The sequence below is a fragment of the Rhea pennata genome, chromosome 5 (assembly GCF_028389875.1).
Source record: "Rhea pennata isolate bPtePen1 chromosome 5, bPtePen1.pri, whole genome shotgun sequence".
NCBI lineage: Eukaryota > Metazoa > Chordata > Aves > Rheiformes > Rheidae > Rhea > Rhea pennata.
Genome location: NC_084667.1, coordinates 34,614,777 through 34,634,399, shown reverse-complemented (window position 1 = coordinate 34,634,399; position 19,623 = coordinate 34,614,777).

The following is a 19,623-nucleotide window of genomic DNA, read 5'->3' as shown; positions in this document are numbered from 1 at the left end:
CCCATGATATGCCAGCAACTACATAAAACAAGAATTCAAGCTATAATTTGTCCAATTCTTGACATTTTCAATTTTTAGCCAGATGAAACAAAATTAATGCTTTGCTCCAATAGGCAGGGATTAAAAAAGAGAAAAACCTTAAAGCCAAAAACCCAAGAAAAACCTGCTATTTTGGACAAATACATTTGTAAAAGATTATATTGAATTCTAATCGCTAAACTCCCTTTTCTTCCCTCCCCCACATTTCTTACTCATTTGTGAACTAATATCCTTAAATTTGTGCTACAATTGCATATTATAGTCCCTTATGTGCCTAAAATCTTTATAATCCCTGCATCATTCTTGTTATTTTCACCCTGATAGAAAGTAGCTCCAACCATTAAAAAGCAGCATTTGTATCTTTACAACAGTGAAGATGATGATGATGCATAACCAACCCTAAACTTTAATTTATAAATTTAGACTCTCAGCTCTCAAGTTTTATCTGTAGTGTGGGAAAACACACATTTTGACTTCTGGGCTGCTTTACTTGCAAACACTTGTGCTCAAAAAGGCAAGAACAAAAACGCTCCTCAGTAGTGACTTACAAAGTGAAAGAGTACTGGCATTCCTAGTATTACATCATTAACATTTTGGATCTGAAAATTACTCTCTTTATTTGAGACCACATGTCCATAAAATTGACTGTTTAGGCTGTCCAGCTAGAGGGAGAAAAGATCTTATCCAGCTAAGGGATCTTGTTTTACTTGTCAGACTACTTGTTTTAAATACTATTTAGTTCTTGCTTTCAGAATTAAGGTACATCTGGTTTCAGACAATGTTTTGGTCCCAAGATGCTGAATAAATCACTAGATCATCCAATTACATTAACAAAGTCCAACAAATCTGTTCAGTGAAATCACTCTGCACTGACCTCTGAAGCACAAAAGTGCTAAAAACCCTCAGTAATTATTGAAACCTTTCTTTCACCTCCACTGGCTTGCATGAATGCACCACAGCTGGAGGAATCTCAGCTAAAGCTGTCTGGCCCAAACTATGTGTGGCAACCCAGGTAGCCTTCTCCAGAGCTTCTCCCTTCCCTGGAATAGCAGGGTGTTTTCAGCCACTGTGGCCAAAGGCAGGCCTTGAGAGCACTCTGCAGATAAGCTCGGGCGAGAAATGTAGACTCATTTTCTGCCAGCAACACAGTAACTACTCCCTACTTGTAGTTACTGCGTTGCCGGCAGAATATGGCAGGTGGTAGGATAGTAGTAAGATAAAGGCAGTAGGGTGAGGTAAAGGCAGAGCAGTAACATTTCCGGTGTTAGCTAAGAACTGAGGTTTTAAGGATCTTGATGGGGTACTTGGTCATGTACCATCACATCATCTGCTGCACAGGCATCATTTTAGATGGAGTGTTGGTGGAACAAACACTAAGTGACTGTCTAGACAGCAAAAGGAGACTGTAAACATACCCAGGTAAAAGAGAACACTAGGTACATAGCCTAGTTCAAAGCTGGCTGAAAAAAGAAAGTGGGATGCTGTACATGGATGGCAATACAAATAATGATAATTTAACAGGAAAAACGGCACAGAGCTCCCAAAAGCAGGCAACAGACCCATGCACCAGCCAAAACAGAGAGTTATTTTATGATGTTTCCTCCCACAGTGAACTTCTACCAGACTTTTATTTCCATAAAAGCTGCTTTCAGGTAAGGCAAGGGATGGTGCTGACTGCTGTGTTTTATTTATACCAAGACAGACTTAACAGGAACTGACAGGTAACAGAAATGCACATCTCCTTCATCCATCTGCTCCTCTGAGCTTCACCTCCATGAGCTCAAAGATTCTCCTTCCCCACTCACAGGTACATGCCTCAACTCAGCAACAAGCAGCCTCTCTGTTTTAATAAATTTTATCAACAGCTAAATCATCTTTTAAATCTGCACAAATCCACCTCTACTAAACACACTAGTAATGCAGCACTGCTTGCTGTAAAGCCTTGCTAGCTCCTAAAGAAGAGACAAGAAAAAAAAAAACTAATAATAAAATCACTAAGGTGGCTCAGGAGGAACAGGTATCAAGATGCCTATATTACTCTCAAACTGGCTGACAGTGTTATTTGCCAGCACAAATTATCTGTGAGTGGTTCTGCACATCTGCAATTTTTAGTACCCACTTCCCCCCACACATTCCCCTCAGCCTTATTCCCATTAGGAATAGCCCAGATTCTTCAATTGACAAGAGACTGCCCGCAGTTTGACATTTTTATGTTAAACTAACAGTCACATTACTTTTTCATTTTAAAAGGTACTATTCTTGATCAGCGCCAACACACATATTATTGAGTGCCTTTCAGAGATGGCATTTAAATATTGCTAATGGAATTTCTTTGTAATCAGTCCCAGAGAGTTTAATTCTATCATACAGCAGAGCCATCCTAGCATCTGCCATCAACTCGGATAACAGAAGATTCATAACTAACTCTCACTTCAGTTTTTGTAAACATGATACAACAAGAAAGTGATTTTTTGAAAGAAGGGTTGTGAGTGGTGCACTGGTAAGTCTCATCTGGAGGTGAGCAGTGTTGGGGAATCTCTGAAGACTTTTCTGAACATCGCAATTAAAATATCAGTTATGCAAGGAACTCAAACACATTTGGATTTCTTCCCTGTTGTCAAGCTCCTTCCTTTGTTGACACAGATAAGTCTATTACTAACTTTGCCACAGGTGTATATTGTAGCCCTAACAAAAGTGGTTCCTTCAGGCTTAGACTTTTTTCCTCTTTCTTTTCAAAAATAATCTTATTGCTCACTCCTGAGCATGTTATTGAAATAAACTCTGGATAAGGACAGGTTGGTGGGTTTTATTGTAGAAAATGGCCAACCAGCTTCTTTTAATCTGCTTTTACTCAAATGAGATATTTTTAAACACATAAGAATTTGTCAGCCTAGCTTGAATAAAATAAGAAACTGTTGACTTCATCTGAGATAACATGACTCTAGGGGTCACACACCCCTAAGTAATAGGACCAGTTGTATCCTCTGCAAATCAGGGACTTCAGCATTTCCCTAGTTAATTCTTCTGTACATTTCTTAGTCCACCACAGCTACCCTGATAAATATGAATGAACTGGATCCTCTCTCCACTCATGCAACAGATCTGGCTTCAGTTCAAAATGCAAATTTTAAATCTAGGATCAACTTTATGCAAGTTCCCCCCAACTCCAATAATTGTGTATTAAAAAATGAAATTAGAACAATAAAATATATCAGACTCTGCCTTACAAAACAGCTGTTGATGCTGAACTTACTATAACTACACTGTTGTAATTAAAAGCTAAACCTTGCCTAGTGTAGAGAACATCCTGACAAACCAGAGGAGTTTTTCTGGCACCCATACTCCACACCAGCTACTCCAGAGAAAGGAAAAGAAACATCTCTTTACCTATTAGGAAGTTTTCTTACAAATCCTTGCAAGCTCTGCTGGCCTGAGAACATTCAGTCCTTGGAGAAAGGTATCACTTCCAACCTGACTGTGAATTGTTTCATCTATACTCATGTCTACTCCACTTTTTCTTATTTAATAATATAGACACAGTAGTATGCTATGCCAATCAGTTCCACAGGCTAAAATGTACTTTAAAATTTTATTGCCTTTTGGCTTTATCAAAAAATAATAATAAAAGAATGATTAGGTTGGAAGAGGCCTCAAAGTCATCTAGTCCAAATTCCCTCACCCCCAAACAAGGCGAACTTTGCTGTTCAATTTAATGATCTCTATGTTAAATATAAATAAAAGTTCCTAACATACAAATATCTCATGACCCTTTAGAAAACTAAATAATCCCATTATTTTCAGTTTCATGTGACTGAAGTTTGCCCTCTGTATGTTTTTTTCATGCCTCTGAGTACTTTCTAACATATCAGGATTTACAGTAAGAACTGATCATTAGGGATAACCCCTTCCTACACACATGTATAAGACAGCATGCAGTGCCCGATGAGCCAGAGTGCCTCTGTGAGGCTTTTAAAACTATCATTTTTGTCATCATCATTACAGCCACATCTCACTGGTTTCAATATTGCCCCATTTTATTCTATAGGTTTCTGCAAGTTATGTTTTATAAAGATAACACGAGCCAGTGGCAACACTGCCTGTAATCTCCTCACACATGAAAGAAGTACTTTTATCCCCTCACAGTCCTGGATAGCCAAACAGGCTAGACTCCGCAGTCATCCCCGGCCGGGGGGTGCACGCAGCCAGCGGACATGCATCACTTAATGTCACAAATGCCATTTTACTTCTGTGTCACAGAGGCAGTTTGAATTCACTGCAGTCCTGTTCTCATGTATCCATGACTCAGTCCACCAACCAGGTCCTCGAAAGATTTCACAAGCACCAACTCAAGTCAGCCAGGCTTTAGCCTTGGCTTTTGATGTTGCATACCCTAGATAGCGAAATCTTCAGGAGCAACCATGAAGTGAAGCATTAGTTATCATAAACCCATTCGCCAGATGAACATAGTCCTCACTGGGATCATCTTCTGGTGGAAGCATCCTTGCTTTCCAAAGCCTAAGGGACCTCTTTGAAATTCACTGAAGCATACTGTTCTCAAACTAAGTCTCTTTTATAGTCATTTTCCCAATTTTATTTCATTTTTTAGCCTCTGTCTCAGTATGCAGAAGTAGGTTTGGGGTAAAGTAAAAGTCTTTATGCAAAAATAAAAAAGAAAATAAGTCATATCAAGTAGTAATCAGGATTATAAATTTTGATACATTAACTTACCTAGGTTTAGTAATGGAGACAACATCCTACCAATCCCGGAGAAAGAGATAAAGGAATTCAGAGTATGCAGGAAGCTGACAAGTGTTTTTCTGATCTCACATGTGGCAAGTTACAGATGGGTGGAAAAGTACACAGTAAATTAAAAAAAAAAAAGCAGTTACATTGTTTTCCAACTTAACTGGTCATTTTCAAGCTTTTAAAGTTTTCCTAGAAACACTAGCTATATGACTTTGAATAACCAAATTCTTACTCTAATAGTGTTCTTACTCAGTGATTTATTCTATAAGGTTATTCCTTAGATATGAATAAATTTGTTTGTGGAATTTCAGACACATCTGAATATTTTAGGTCAGCTGAAAACGCAAACATTATTAGCTTTATATGCCACCTGAGAGAGAACACAGAATTAAGGAAAAACAGCAAACACCACTTGGATGAACACAAACGCACCCCTCGAGCTTAAAGTGGGCATGACATTTCTTTTGCCACACAGAATGGCTGCCATAGCAGAAGGACAGAAATTTTTCCCAATAGCCAAAAAGTGTTCAGAGCCTAGTTCAAAGCAAGTAGAACCCCCAATGCCCAGAGAAGTGTTATGAACCTATAGCTAAACTGCTGCCTGGCTAACACTGTCATATTAGTTTCAAAAATAGTCAGTATTGCATCATTCCTTTAGGAAAACTAAGAGAAAGAACACTTGAAAACAGCTTCCTCTTTTTTCCAGCCATGAAAAGCTTGCTCACTTCAGCTTCTCTTCCTCACAGTATTCCTAAGTTATGTGGCATTTCAGCTGCTTAGTATGAGAAATCATGATTTCTTGCTTTTAACAGGAAGTGAAAAAAAATAGCTCCTAATGTGGCTAAATCGTGTTCTCAGGTACATTCAGGAATTATTTAAGTTACTCGAGGTCTCTTCAGATACACTTGCAAAACCAAATGCAGAGTCTGGCCTGTATTTGGAAGGCATAAGCCCACTCACTATAATAGACCACCCAGGCTTTAATTATTATTAATAATTATTCATTGATGCTTTTGGTGAGATTAGCTGTCAGCAGGGACATCACAGCACAAATGGAGAAGAGGAAGAGTAATTAAAATTAAACAATAGTCCACAACCAGGCAAAAGAGGCCTGTGCTGACATTTTACTCAGGCATCTGCAAAGGTTTGTGGCCAGAGACACAAAATGTATGCAACTTAATGGAAAAACTAAGATGATGCTTTTAATTTCTCTTATTTCTATTGTGATTATCATCCTCCACTTTCCACAGTCTTTAGGTCTGAATAAACAACCCAATTTCAGATAGTTCTTTGCTTCTATTCTGAGAGTTCACTGTATTTGAGATTTTAATATTTGGTTTTTAAAACATTTCTAGCCCATTTGATTGCAAAGCTAGCCTCACTTCTGTGAATCAATGAACTGATGTCTTCCTGAAGTTTGCTGGCAGAGCCCAGGAAAACAATCATATCTAGCAAGCTGCTACACTCTTCCAGTCAGCCTAATGCAAGGTCCAGTGATAATGTCAAAGCCTGATTACAGCCACCAAAAGGGGCCAGGTCTTCTGCAGTTACTGCCAAGTCAGCATGGTCCCACTGTGCCAAACAGCGCCCTGAAGTGGACCTTCCCACCTTCCCTGCCACATTTGCGCTACACAGGGCCGGTAGGAATGAGCCTTGCACTTTGCAGTGATGTCTACTTTATATTCTAGTACTGTTAAAACAGCACACTGGGAGAGAAACTGTGATCTGGGTTCTAACTCCAATCATGCACTAAAGACGACTTAAACAAGAACAAAAAGACAACCCTGTAAAGCTTGCTCATTGCGAGCTCAGTGAACCAAAGCAAAACTAGTCATAGTAATTACATTATTTACACCATAAATCTAGGCAATAGCTCTTCAAGTGGTATAAATTGGTATCAGCCCATTAAAAATAAATAAATAAATAAAGCCCTATTGATTTACATGAGCAAAGGCTCTTGCACAATTTTTCTGTCAGTTTTCAATCTAAAGTTATCTCCAGATATGAATAGACCCATAAAGAGTACACTTCTGGAATGGCTATAATCTCTCTTCATTACGTAGTTTATTTCTAAAAAACTGAATGTTTGGCCCATGGAATTCAACTTCTAATGACTAAGAACTATGCTAACAACAGATGGCCGTGACTTAAGTTCATAACAGCAATCTTAACAATTAAGCAAGCCATACAATTTCAGATAAGGCTGTATCAGTACTTCCAATGTAAATGCTGAGTTTTTTGGAACTTGAAACATCCATAAATTTTCCTCAACTGTGGAGCTTTGTTTACAAGCCCAAAGTGTAAAAGCTGGTATTTTGCCAGCGCTTTACAGTGCTCTACCAGGGTTTTGGGTTTTTTTGTTTTTTTGTTTTTTTGTTTTTTTTTTTTTTTGCTCCTCTAAAAAAATTAAGAGCAGCTGAGAATTGATAATTTAACTATTAAGCTATTGAGATTGAAAAGATACCAAAGACATTTGAAAATAAATCTTTTTGGTTGAAATTTCATCAGCCTAAACTCATGAATCAGAGATAATTTTCCAATACTTAAAGTAGCACATTAGATATGAAAGTTTCCTAGGTAACTAATTTATTACATACACAGAACTTTTGCATGTATCAACTGATTATTTTCTCTCCTAAAAATACGTTTTGAAATACTCACTTTAAATATGTACACTACCAGACTGTGTACATGTACCCAGGGCGGAAGACATCTTTTTACTTCAGTGTACCCTGCTAATCACATACCATCTGGTAATACATTATGTATTCAAAGATACACATAATATATCAAAACACATACTGTATGCATATTATGGTGTGAGAAAAGTAGGAATATATCAGATGTATTCACACAAGTGTAAATAACTTCTCATCCAAGAGAGCTGAACAGCTTTAAAGTACAATGACATTTTGAAAAATCTGTATTATATCTAGAATTAAGGGGTTTGTTTTTTCATGTTTTTTTTTTAAGAATTCTGTGCACTCCATGATGCTTAAAGTAAAGGCTTGATCTGATGCCCATAAAAAGTATGTGGAAAGACCTGCTGACTTCAGTTTTCTTTGAATCATATCCACTAGCACAGTAATTGAGAGCGAGTTTACATCCACAGCAGGCCTAAATGAGTTCTCAGGACAGTAAATCACGACATGCAGTTAATTTTGCCTCTGGAAAGATCTTAGTTAAAACATGTATTTCATAAAGCTACTCAATACTTACAGTTGTTGAAACAGAAAAAGTATATTGGTAGGTTTCAGCTGCATGCACAAACATGCAGTGGTCCCTTGGCAGACAAATGTAGGTATGTCCAAAGCTTTTTTTAAAAAATAATTTAATCTCTGGCATTTAAACTGTATTCTACAGTAAATGCATTTGTCTGCTGTCCTCTGAGGTTGTCACAGTTGGGCTGGACAGACTCACTCAAACACTTTTCTTCTACTGCAGTATCTTCTACTGATTCCATCAGTTCATTAATATGCAAAGGACAGTATTTATTCAGCTCTGTAGGATTTTGTTTTCAGTTGCATTTACATTGCCACTTGTTTCATACCCTATTCAAAGAGGGAGGAATGATTCATGCTTACATATAAATACAGTATAACAAACTTCCGAGTCACATAAGATTGCCTTGGTGTACAGCAGAAAGGAAGCTATTTGAAGCTCTCAGTCAGTTCTTGAAAAGGTTCAGGAGACATGTCCCCCTCCCCCAGGCTTTGCTTCCATCTTAGTCCAATTTCAATAGCTGTGGAGTAAACAGCGCAGCACGAGGCAGACACAACCGATTCCAGAGGCAACTGTGGGACACGAGGGAAGGGGTATTTTCCACTGAATTCAAGTGTGAGGTTTCATGTTCTTCTGACACTAGGGTTGCCCCAGAGTTCATTAGGACATATGAGAACAAAACAAAATCCCCAAAGAAACTATCTTTACTTCTAAAAGGGAGAAAAAAAATTGGTGGGGACAAACAACAGTCAATTCCAGGCACAGAAATCATTATAAAACAAAGCATGCAACATACGGGAAAACTTTCTATTTCCTAGGCATTCACTTTGAACTGTCTTCCTGGGAGACAACAGAACAAAGCAGCCTACATTTAAGGAATATATTATTAAAGCCAGAATTCTTGCTTTTAAGTAATTTCCTTGGGGCAGTGTAGAGGGGCCTGATTTTTAGCAGTATTTGAGTATTCCACAATCCTCAGTCCTTTTTGAAGTTTCTCATGCTGGGCTTCAAGCACTTTAGATCAGTGTCACTTTAGACGATATAGGCTTAGGCCTTTTACCCTGCAGCTTGTGACTTAGAGCAATTAATCTAGTTTGTCTTCACACCAGCACCAGTAATCCAAACAAATGCAGTCTGCAGATTCAGGATCAGCAAGGGTTAAAAAATCCACCCATTTGACCAGCACAAGTTTGTTACAAGGGAGATGGAGGAAGAACAGAGATGAAAGAGCACAACTATACTGTGTTTTCTGGAAGACATAGCAGACTGATCCAACTGAACCCATTTATACCCAGACCATTCCTATTCATGGGTTCAATTTTAGATAAGATTTGGGTTAGAAAGATGCAATTTCACTATCAAATGAACTTTGAAAAGGACATGACTAGAATGCATTAGTACTTTGAAGAAGGCTGTCTTGCAGTGCTCATCTCCTTCTTGCCCCCTTCCCCATCCCATTTGCATTCTCACCTGTCCACCATCTGTAGATTCAGTTTTTCAGAGATAAGATTTTGATTCCTATATACACCAGATTTCAGTATCTCTAACTACAAGCATGACACTCCTACACTCTGCAGGTTTCTGGCTTTCTCAGTAATTACTGTTCCATCATTGTCCTTGGGGGGAGAGGGGGGAAATCTACTGTTGCCCCATTATCATAATCTTCTGATACTACTGTAACTCCTGTCTCCTTTGAGGTATTCTTGCCACTGTTGACCCCGTATTTTCTGATGTAATTTGTGATCTTTTTCATATCAAAAAGATCACAGACATCTATTTGTACATACAGCTTCCTCCCATCTCTTACCCAGGTCTCCAACTTGTGTTCAGGCTGTCAGAGCCTGAAGTCTGCTTCTAATCACTACTGCATACTCTGCATTTCTTTCACAAATCTTCCCTGAAATAATTTTTGCTGTGTCTTTAGCCTTATTGTCATAGCTTAATGTCATCCTGAATACAATAAGCCTTATAAGACTCAGAGCATGGAACACCATCCCAGGACCACAGGCAAACACGCATTCTCTCTCAACTCTTTTTCTTCCCTCAACTCCATTCCTAGATCTCCACCCTTGGCGGAAAACATTTTCTGCTTTTGAGCTGAAGGAGGATCATCCCATCCCATTCCCTTTTCATTTAAAGCTGCTATTTCCTTATTTCTAGTTTTCTATTGTCCCCACAGAGATTATTCTGAAAAGATTCCCATGGTAAGTATGGTGGAGTTTGAAACCTGAAAATAGGCCTGTCTTGATAGCTCTGCAGACAGCATATGAGTGCCAGTCGAGGAATGCCAATCATGCAAGCTATGGTTGTGTAGGGGGCTTCATAGCAATTTGTTTCTTTTTCTTCCTGTTTTCTACTTGTGGAACAGGTCAGACACAGGTGCATATTAAGTATCCAAAATGAAATCTACCACCAGGTAAGATCAGTCTTTCAGCATTCTGATCCTTATCCTGAAAATCAACACAGGCATCAAGTCCAACATAAACCTTCTGGCTGAATAAACTCCAGTTGTGTGTAGGGATAAAGATGAATTTTATCATTAACAAAATCAGAACATTGCATTACATATTTCAAGAGATCCTTCTTTGAGTGATCCACTGATGAGTAAACTTAAATGATCCTGGCTTGTACTAACCATCTGATATCTCTGTGGTCTTCCCACATGCCTCGTCTGGGTAACAGCTATCTACTTTCACAATAGCGAACAGTCTAAACCTCTTAAGTCTTTTAAACTATGCCTGCTGAGATACAGAAAAAGGGAAGGGAATAAAATAAGATTGTCTTTCACTAAGCGTATTGCACCAGGCTCTTCATTTCACTGCGATCTCTTCACATTGCATGCTATTTTATACGTATATACGTACACACTTTGTATAGATTTGGTGTGTATATGTGTATATACTCACACATTTATATAAAAGAAAGGGTCTTTTTCAGATAGGATCCAGCAGAAAATCTCTTCACTGATTGAAAGACATTTTGCATTTAGTTTCCATCAGTAAAAACAACACAAAAATAAACAGTCTCAATTAACCTCACATTTAGGTCAATAGATACAATAGTGCATTAAATGTGTTACGAAATGTATTATTTACTATTACAAAGGGTTGAAAGTATGGGTAGAGAAGGAAGGAAAAGCTGCTGTTTCTCTTAAAGCTAATTTACCCTATTTTTCTTGAAGCTATTTATTCTTTGTGATTATTTAGATTTCTGCCTCCGAAAATGAACCATTTCTATCAATCATATGCTATTCACGTGCTTGTGATTTAGTCATCTGTGTCATACAGAATTGTTCCTGCACCTTGTTTGGCCAAGTCAAGTATCTTGAGTAGAAGACTAATACACAATCATTTTTAAGACCATGTTTTCAGATGGATTTGAAGGGAAGAGAGTCAGATATCAACTGACCTCCAACAAGAAGCAGCATCTTTTCCCTCATCCCTTTGGCAAAAAATGTCAGCTGGGTTGTACTAAGCTGATGGACTGATATTCATGAAACGTTCAAGTCTGAGCATTTAATGAACTGGTTTTTCTCTAATATTCACAAGTAACAGAGCACTCCCAAAACTTATCAAGCAATACCGTGTTTTTATTCATGAATATATTTGAAAATACATTATTTAAAAAATCACCCAATCCCTCCAGAGATGACAAATATCATGCAGTGATGCAAAATGGACTAGAGATAGCAGCCCACTTCAGAGACATACCAGTATTCAAAACAACTCAGATAGTAGACTCATTTCAAGACAAAAGGCAAATGCACTGGTAGGGCTGAAATGACACAAGTATTACTAAAAAGAGAAGCTGGTGAAGGCCTTGGATTTAGAAGATTCTGTATATACTTCCATTTTACAGATGAGGAAGAGAAGTGACTCACAAGCAAAACAGGGAAGTAGCAACTCCTGTGCCTATCTGGCCAATACTGCTTGCCATGAGGAAAATGACTCTATGTTTATGTCAAATTGGTTGCATGGTAAAACCCTACCTTGATGATAGCTTCTAGATGCTAAGATAGTATGATTGATCTCTGAAAAGATTAGCAGCTAGCTCATGATTTCTACAGTGTAAAGAAAGTATAGCACCCTGTTCTGAGCTGTGAAGCCTTATTTCCTACAAATGATTCGCATAATACTACTTCAAAAGCTAGAAGAATTTCTCAACTACAAGCCCGACTTTTTAAGAGCTAAACTGGCCCAGAATTGTAGCACATGTAATGCCAGAAAACAGCGAAAGTGCTGCAGTGGTGGTGAAGAGGATCATGCCGAATACTGATGTATTAAGATTCATACATACATTTACACAGTTTTTCAGCTGCAGTATACATTCATTGCATATAAATTCTTCAGTCAGTGCAAGCAGTATGCATTTAGTCCCATTCTTTGAGAACTTAGGCCCTTATCTGTATGCACACTGCTTTTGTTCTGAGCCTTTCTTCATGTTCTCCCTCTCTTCTTAATTAAGAGAGAACAGTTATGAATATTAAAGAAGAAATTAACAACAGTGTAAATAATTTCTGAGTGTTTGTAGATTCCATATTTAGCTTTTAATTAACCCCCACTGGTTTCAAAAAGCTGTTTAAGAGAAAGATATCCTTTTAAAATTCCCCTTGTGTTTAGAAGAGGGAAAAGAAAAAGGTAAAATTGTGAAATGGCAGTTTGGCATTGCAGACTCCAGCATCATATGACGGCATCATTCTGACAATATTTCTTCTCACTTAACTCAGTTTAGGACTTGAAACAATTCACACATTGCCTCCTTCCTTTAACGAGCAAAATGCAAGGGATCTTGCCAAACACACTGTGCATCTATGATAATACTACAAGCCACTTCTGCTGAGTTGAAAGCATCCAACCATTTGTCTCCACTGGATAAAACTAGAGCATTGGAACTGGTCAACTTCAGAGCTCAGCTGAATCTCATATTTTAATTGCTGACCTTGGCTGATACTAGGTGCTTTAGAGAAAGATACTAGAAACCTTGAAACAGCTCTTATAGGACCCACTTTTTTATGGGTAGGGCTTTTCCTCAGCCCTGGTTCATATCCTAGGGCTTTGAAGATTTTGTTTTGGCCTGTATAATCATCACCATGGCAAATCTGTATGGCCTTGCATATCATTTAAACAGCTAGTCTTTACACTTAACCTGACTAATTCATGCTTCTTCAGCTCCCATCAGCAATCAAGGCCACAGAATAGGGTTTTTGGCTTTAAGGGTGGTACTTTCCTTATCAATTTTTAAAGGCCTTTTCTTCCTTAGTGTTTTGGCACTTGTCTAAGCTGGAAGTGCATGCCTTGAAATGGATCAGTACCATACGAGCAGGAAAGCATATGTTTATTATTATCAAGGAGAGCAAGCAGCCCTGGTGAGTCAGTGGGAGTTCGGCCTGTGAGACAACTCAAAGGCAGGCACTCCAAGAAATCTAATTTAAGATGCCTCAGGAAAGCTTTGAATTGCACTTCCCAGTACACAGAGTGGGATAGATTATCCTCTCCCTTGTGCATAACACCCATTAGCATTAACTTGCGTTATCTGTGTTCACTGGGAAGAGAACATGGCCTGGTGCTGCTAAAGGGATTCCTTGGATTCTCATTAACACCGCTTATCATCTCCCCTTCCTCATACAGCCATCACACACACATGTACTGCGCTCAGCCTGAAAGCTGTGCGACAGGCAGAAATTTCTAAAATATGGCAACCAAAAAGTTACCTTCAGACCAGACTGACACATACTGGTGGGTCTTCTTGCCTCTGCAACAGCTGACCAACGGTACACTTGCATGCAGACAACTTGTAGGAATACAACACACATTACATTTAAAATACTGTTTTTAGGTGTGACTCTTGAGGTCTTGATTGGGAAAATCCCTACAGAGAAAAAGACCACTGAGCCTATACAAGTTCTTCCTCAGTAAACACTGCATTGTTTGACCCACAGTTAGCACTTGTTTTTTGACCAGGAGAAGACATTTATTTTACTTCTTCTCTTGCTTTAAATTAGTTTTTAAGATTCCATTTTATCCTAACAGCAGAGCTATGCAGAAATATTAAAACAGCATGCACTTTAAGAAAGTGGATTACTGTACAATACCCAGAGATACAAACCAACAGAAACTACTGCTAAGGATGGAGGCAAAAGCCATCATTCACACAGCTGAGACACAGGTGCTCTGCTTCCACACCAGGAGCAAAGCAATTCAGCTGAGAAAGTAACAGGGAGCTGGAGAGCTGGGCCCCTGCACACAGCCACGTGCTGTGGAGCAGGTTTGCAGGAAGGACCTGGGAGCAAAGTTGGAGCCTAGGAGCACATCCAGGGAACAATGCAGTTAGACTAAATCCCTATGAAGACAGCATCTAATGAGCAATATAGGCACAAAAAAGGCACAAGAGCACATCATCCCTTGTACGGCAAAGCGTAACCACGCTCACTGTATCTCACTCAGTGGGAGTCTTTGCTGTTTTCCCTAGGACACCACTGATTTACCCCAGCCACACACCTGGTCCAGGGGAGTAGCACAAACTCTTCAGTCTAGCAGCTCCCAAAGAGATCATGAAAGAAATCAATCAGAAGCACTGCTCTGGCTTCTCATGCTTGACTCCAGCAATGGCCACTCACACCGTTTACCTCTCTCCCGCTCGGGTAAGGCAGGCTGCAGGATTGGCAGCAGGAGCTCAGAATAACACTCCTGGCAACGGCCAAAGCAGGCACAAGCAGAGCGCACTTGCTGAGTCACCTGCCTGTACCAGCTGGTTTTCATGTTAGCTAGGCCATTAGCGCTCTTCAATTCCTACACATTAGAAGTTAATCCTGCCTCAGGCAGCATTAACTTACACATTAGCTCTTCCATGTAACGTCTGCAGTGCTGGAAAAGAATCATCTGGTACAAATATTTTCCCACATGACTCCACTCGCTTTCCCAATTACTACATTCCCCATTCGCTCTTTTGCAGGCTTCTTGTATACATAGTTTTACCTTGCAAGACTGGAATTACCATGGCAGTATCCACAAAGTTTTTATCCTATGCATGATAATTTTGAGCCTGTATTTGTCATGTCTCCAACAACACTCACTCGGTGATACATAGAGAGAAAATGATGGGGTATACAGTCAAGGTTGTTGCTGACCAAGCAGCAAAAATTTTGAATATTCTTATGAAAAGCCCTATGTTCAGCTTGCTATTAGCAGTGGGGTCACCACAGAGGTGCTATGTATTTGCAAAAATGTGCACAGATCAAAGATTTCTGAATTTCAGGACATGTGATCACTTACTAAAAAATGAATACTAAATGCCTAATATATAAAGTATTTATAACCCAGCAAGGGAGCAGAAGCTGTACTGTTTTACTCATATTCTCTATGCAAAAATGAGCATTTCAAGAAGAAGCTGGACTGATTCCCAACTTGGGCAAATCAAGCTAACTTCACTGGACCTAGTTTTGTATGGCCAAATTCTTTTGTGTTTATGAATAACAAATGTCTTTTTTAGATAATCAGGATGAGATTATGTATTTTAGTGTCCTAAAAAAAAATCACATTTCATAAGGATGCTGTTTTAAGACAATTAAAACAGTCTTTTTAGTTGCTAAATTGCATGTTTGGATAACACAGAAATACCAAAGGGGGGGGGGGGAGAAGGCATTTATAGAAATTAATGCAAGAAAGTCACTAGAACAAGAAAACCAAAATTGTTGTAAATAGGCTCCTAAAACTATTTCACAGGAAAGTAACTAATGAAATCCTTAGAGAGACTAGGCAATCTTTAGTTCAACAATTCACTTTAGGGTCCCTCCCCTCCCTTCTTTCTTTCCCCTTTTTCAGCTGTTCCCCAAGGGGTCTGTGCTCAGAAAATACTTTTATGGTATGACAGCTACAAACACAACATAAAGGAAATGTTGTTTATGTCATTTTGAGAGGGTGAGGTTGTCACCTTATTGTTCAGTGACATCTCCTGCAGATCAACTGCTATAAAATCAGGCAAGTGCTAAGGTGATCTAAGTCAAGGTGATAAAATTCCTCCTGGTTAAAGCACCTTACTTTTCAGTAAACATCTCCTGACATAACTGTCCAGTCACTGTTGGACACTTGTAAAATACTTTTTCCATGCAGCACTACCACCTTAACCCCACCTACGCGTAGTGCATGCGTCTAAGGCTTGTCCCTTTAAAGGACTACTTCTGCCCCCCTCCGAGGTCACTCTGTGTGTAGCACCTGGTACAAAGCAAACAAAAATAGCACTGCAGATACCAAGAGGGAATACGGCACTAGATCATCACACCAAGGCAAGGTGGTTCTCACTATTATGTTTTTGATTGCCGTGCTCAGCATGGGCTTAAGTTACTACATCAGCAAGACGGCCACCACTTCCTTGGGGAGATCATTTCATATTCTGCTTGACTTAAAGGACACAATTTTGCCTGTGCCTCTGCAATTAAAAAACCCTATGCACTCATTATGGACAGACAAGTTGATATTTCAAAAGAAAGTAACAGAATTAAGTGCCTAGCATAACTCCTAACTGCGATCTACGCACTGTTGAAAGGTAACAGTGCACTGTAGTAAGACCAGTACAGCCCATCCATCGTACAAAGCGCTTGTACCCTGCCTTATCACTGTGAAAATCTACTGTGCTTTTAGTTAAAGAGCAGTGGTGTCACGTGTGGCGATGTCCTGCAATTTGATGGGATTTCCATTCATTAGCAGCAATAAAATAACCACTTCTTATTCATAAAATTATTCTAAGTGACAGAAATACCCCCTTTACTAAGACAAGCATATGCACAGTTGCATTTTTTCTTGTGCAGTCAGGATCACCTTTCTCAGCACATTAATATCGTATTAAAGGACATATATCACTTTTTCATTCTTAATTGGTACTTAAAAATTTCCCTCTAGTGAAAATACTGATTGATTTGATGTTTAAATGAACTTGTTCATGGCAGCTGCAAATACCTGAATACCAAGTAGTTTAAAATAACTTGTCATAATAAAGAGATTGATTGACCTTACCTGAAAAAAGTGTTACTAAAATTAAAATTCTAACTTCATAGCTATTTTGTAGTATCTCTGAATAAATAATATTGTGAAGAAAGCTTGAAGCAAGTCTGCCCTAGTTGTGCTCCATTTTTCAGTATTGCCAGCTTTGAGAGGTCAAAAACCATGAAACTTGTAGAAAATGAACAAAGCATTAATGATAATAAAATTCACACTCATTATGTTTGCTTTTTCAGTTCTGAGTCTCTTTGGATTTCACATTTCCAAAATTTTCTCTGCAACTGTAAGAGCTTTTTTTTTTTTTTTTTTTAAAAAAGAAAATATATATATATATATATATGTAAAGGAAAGCTCGGGCAATTCTGAGCTAATCATCTAATCTAAGCTAATCTTTTAAGAAAAGAAAAAAAGTTTTGGCAAGAGTTATGAGAGGTAGTTTCATTTCTCTTAATTCCTCAGCTGATAGTGTTTGTTCATCAGCCATTACAAATTTGCATGCCAGGCACTATGGCAGCAAGACTTAATGCACATGAAAGGCCCTTAAAAACAATTTTTTTAAAAAAAAAGTTGTGCAGAGTAACCTCCTTTCCCTCTTCAGTGGATTTTTTCCCCCTCTTCGGTGTGCCTCAATAGTCAATAGAAAAAAAGGGGGGATAATACACCTCTGTTAGAGACTGCAAACATCACTACCTGAAGTACATGCATAAAGCACTGAACTGCTACAGTGGCAGCAACACAGGAAAGCTGCAGAGAAACGGAAAGATCCCGTTACCAGAGCGAGGTTTGCATGAAGCACGCTCAGCAAGGGAGCAGCACGGACGCCCCCGAAGGGTGCCAGGTGAGCGGAGCCCCAGTTGCAGGGCAGCACAGGGGCACCCAGGGCAGCCCGGCCTCTGGTCGTGCTGCTGCAGCGCAGAGGCAGCCACCCAGCTCCTGCACGGGCTGGGCCAGGAGCCTGGGCCAACGAGGGCAGCGCTCTGCCCCCTCCTGCCCACCCTCCCAGGGGCTCTGGGGCAAACGGGCCTCAGCCGGGCCACTGCCTGCAGCTGCCTTCCCCAGCGCTTAGCCCGGCAGACACCGGGGAGCAGAAGAGGTCACTGGGGTAATGTACAATCATGTATGTAGTATGCATTAGCATAAAGCTAATAATTAATGTAGTTCTCTGAAGACCAAAGTGAAAAGTTAAAAAGTTCATTAACGTACTGCTAACTTACGGCCTTTGTTATTTTTTGTTCACTGTCATCTAACCCAGTTGAACTATTATACAGAGATGTAACAAACGACTCATTTGCACAACAGGGGACTATATGGTCCTTACTTAACAGCTGTCAAGGTTTTTCAATTTTGTGACCTTATTCAAAGTCTGCTAAAACAGAATCAAGTATGTGTGACAGTCCATGTTTTCTATTCACTAATGATTTTCTTTCCTCCATGTAAAATGCCTTGAAAAAGTCTTTGATTCTCATGCAATCCTGAGCCTGAAAACTCAGCTTTCTACATGAGCACCCAAAAGTTAACATGTTTTAAGTGTAGGTTATAGGTCACTACTTTGGTTTTATTTTCGTTTTGCAGAAATGACTTTGTATTTAATGTGGCTCATCGTTTTGCCTCCTCCCCCCCCCTTTCCTGTTCTGCTCAGCAGCGTTGTTGATTGTTTCATCAGGAGCGGTCACAACTCAGGAGAAGAGGGTTTAGGAAAGTCAATTAACACTGCTGTAGAGCAGAGCCCTGGAGAGAAATGGGCATATGGCAGGAGATGATGTGCAATTTGATATTTTAAAATTTCTTAGTAAATAGGGTGAGCTAGAGGACATTCTTGGTCACATTAAGATGAAAGACCAACTATAGAGCTTTACTAATCTGGCCTCACTTAAAATTCATAGATGTTTTACATGTCAAGTAAGCTAACCTCTTGAAAATATATAGGAATGAGATTTAAAAATCAGGATTTTTCTGCGATATCAAATATTTGCTTTCATTATACATTCATTAGACTGGAAGAAGTGCTGGAGGGCAGAATTTGGGCTGTTCAATGTTTACTAAAAAAAATCTTTTGTTAGACATGTAAAAGTCTGATAGGTCATCAGATTCCTATCTGTTGCACCACTATGGTCTAACCTAGGTTTATTTCCTCATATGCATCTAATCAATTAATAGAATTAAGAATTCTACTAATAATAATGAATGCCCAGCTCCAGTAGGCAGGAAATATCTGCCAGGATTTCCATACTGTTTTTTGCACAATGAAAGGAGAAGTGGTGCATTCAGAGAGAAGCACGTTCACCGAGGCAGGCTGCAAGGCACCAGCACATGCCTGTATCGTGGTTTGCAAACCAGCATCCGGCCTCTCTGGCCACTCACAGCCAATGCCACCGAGGTCTCCTGTGGTTCCATCCTGCCACAAGACATCAAAACGCAGCACGGACACCTTCACAGATTCCTCCTTTCACTTCTAGGCAGTGAATATAGAAAAAAAACGAAGGAAACTGAAATTAAGCCAACCTTAGTTTCAACTTAGTTTTGTTTTGAAATCAATGTTTGAAGTGTCACCGACAAAACCAAAATGCAGGAAGGGAACGCCTTTAGACAAGGCAGGACCTGTACAGGTTCTGCTGAGAGCAGG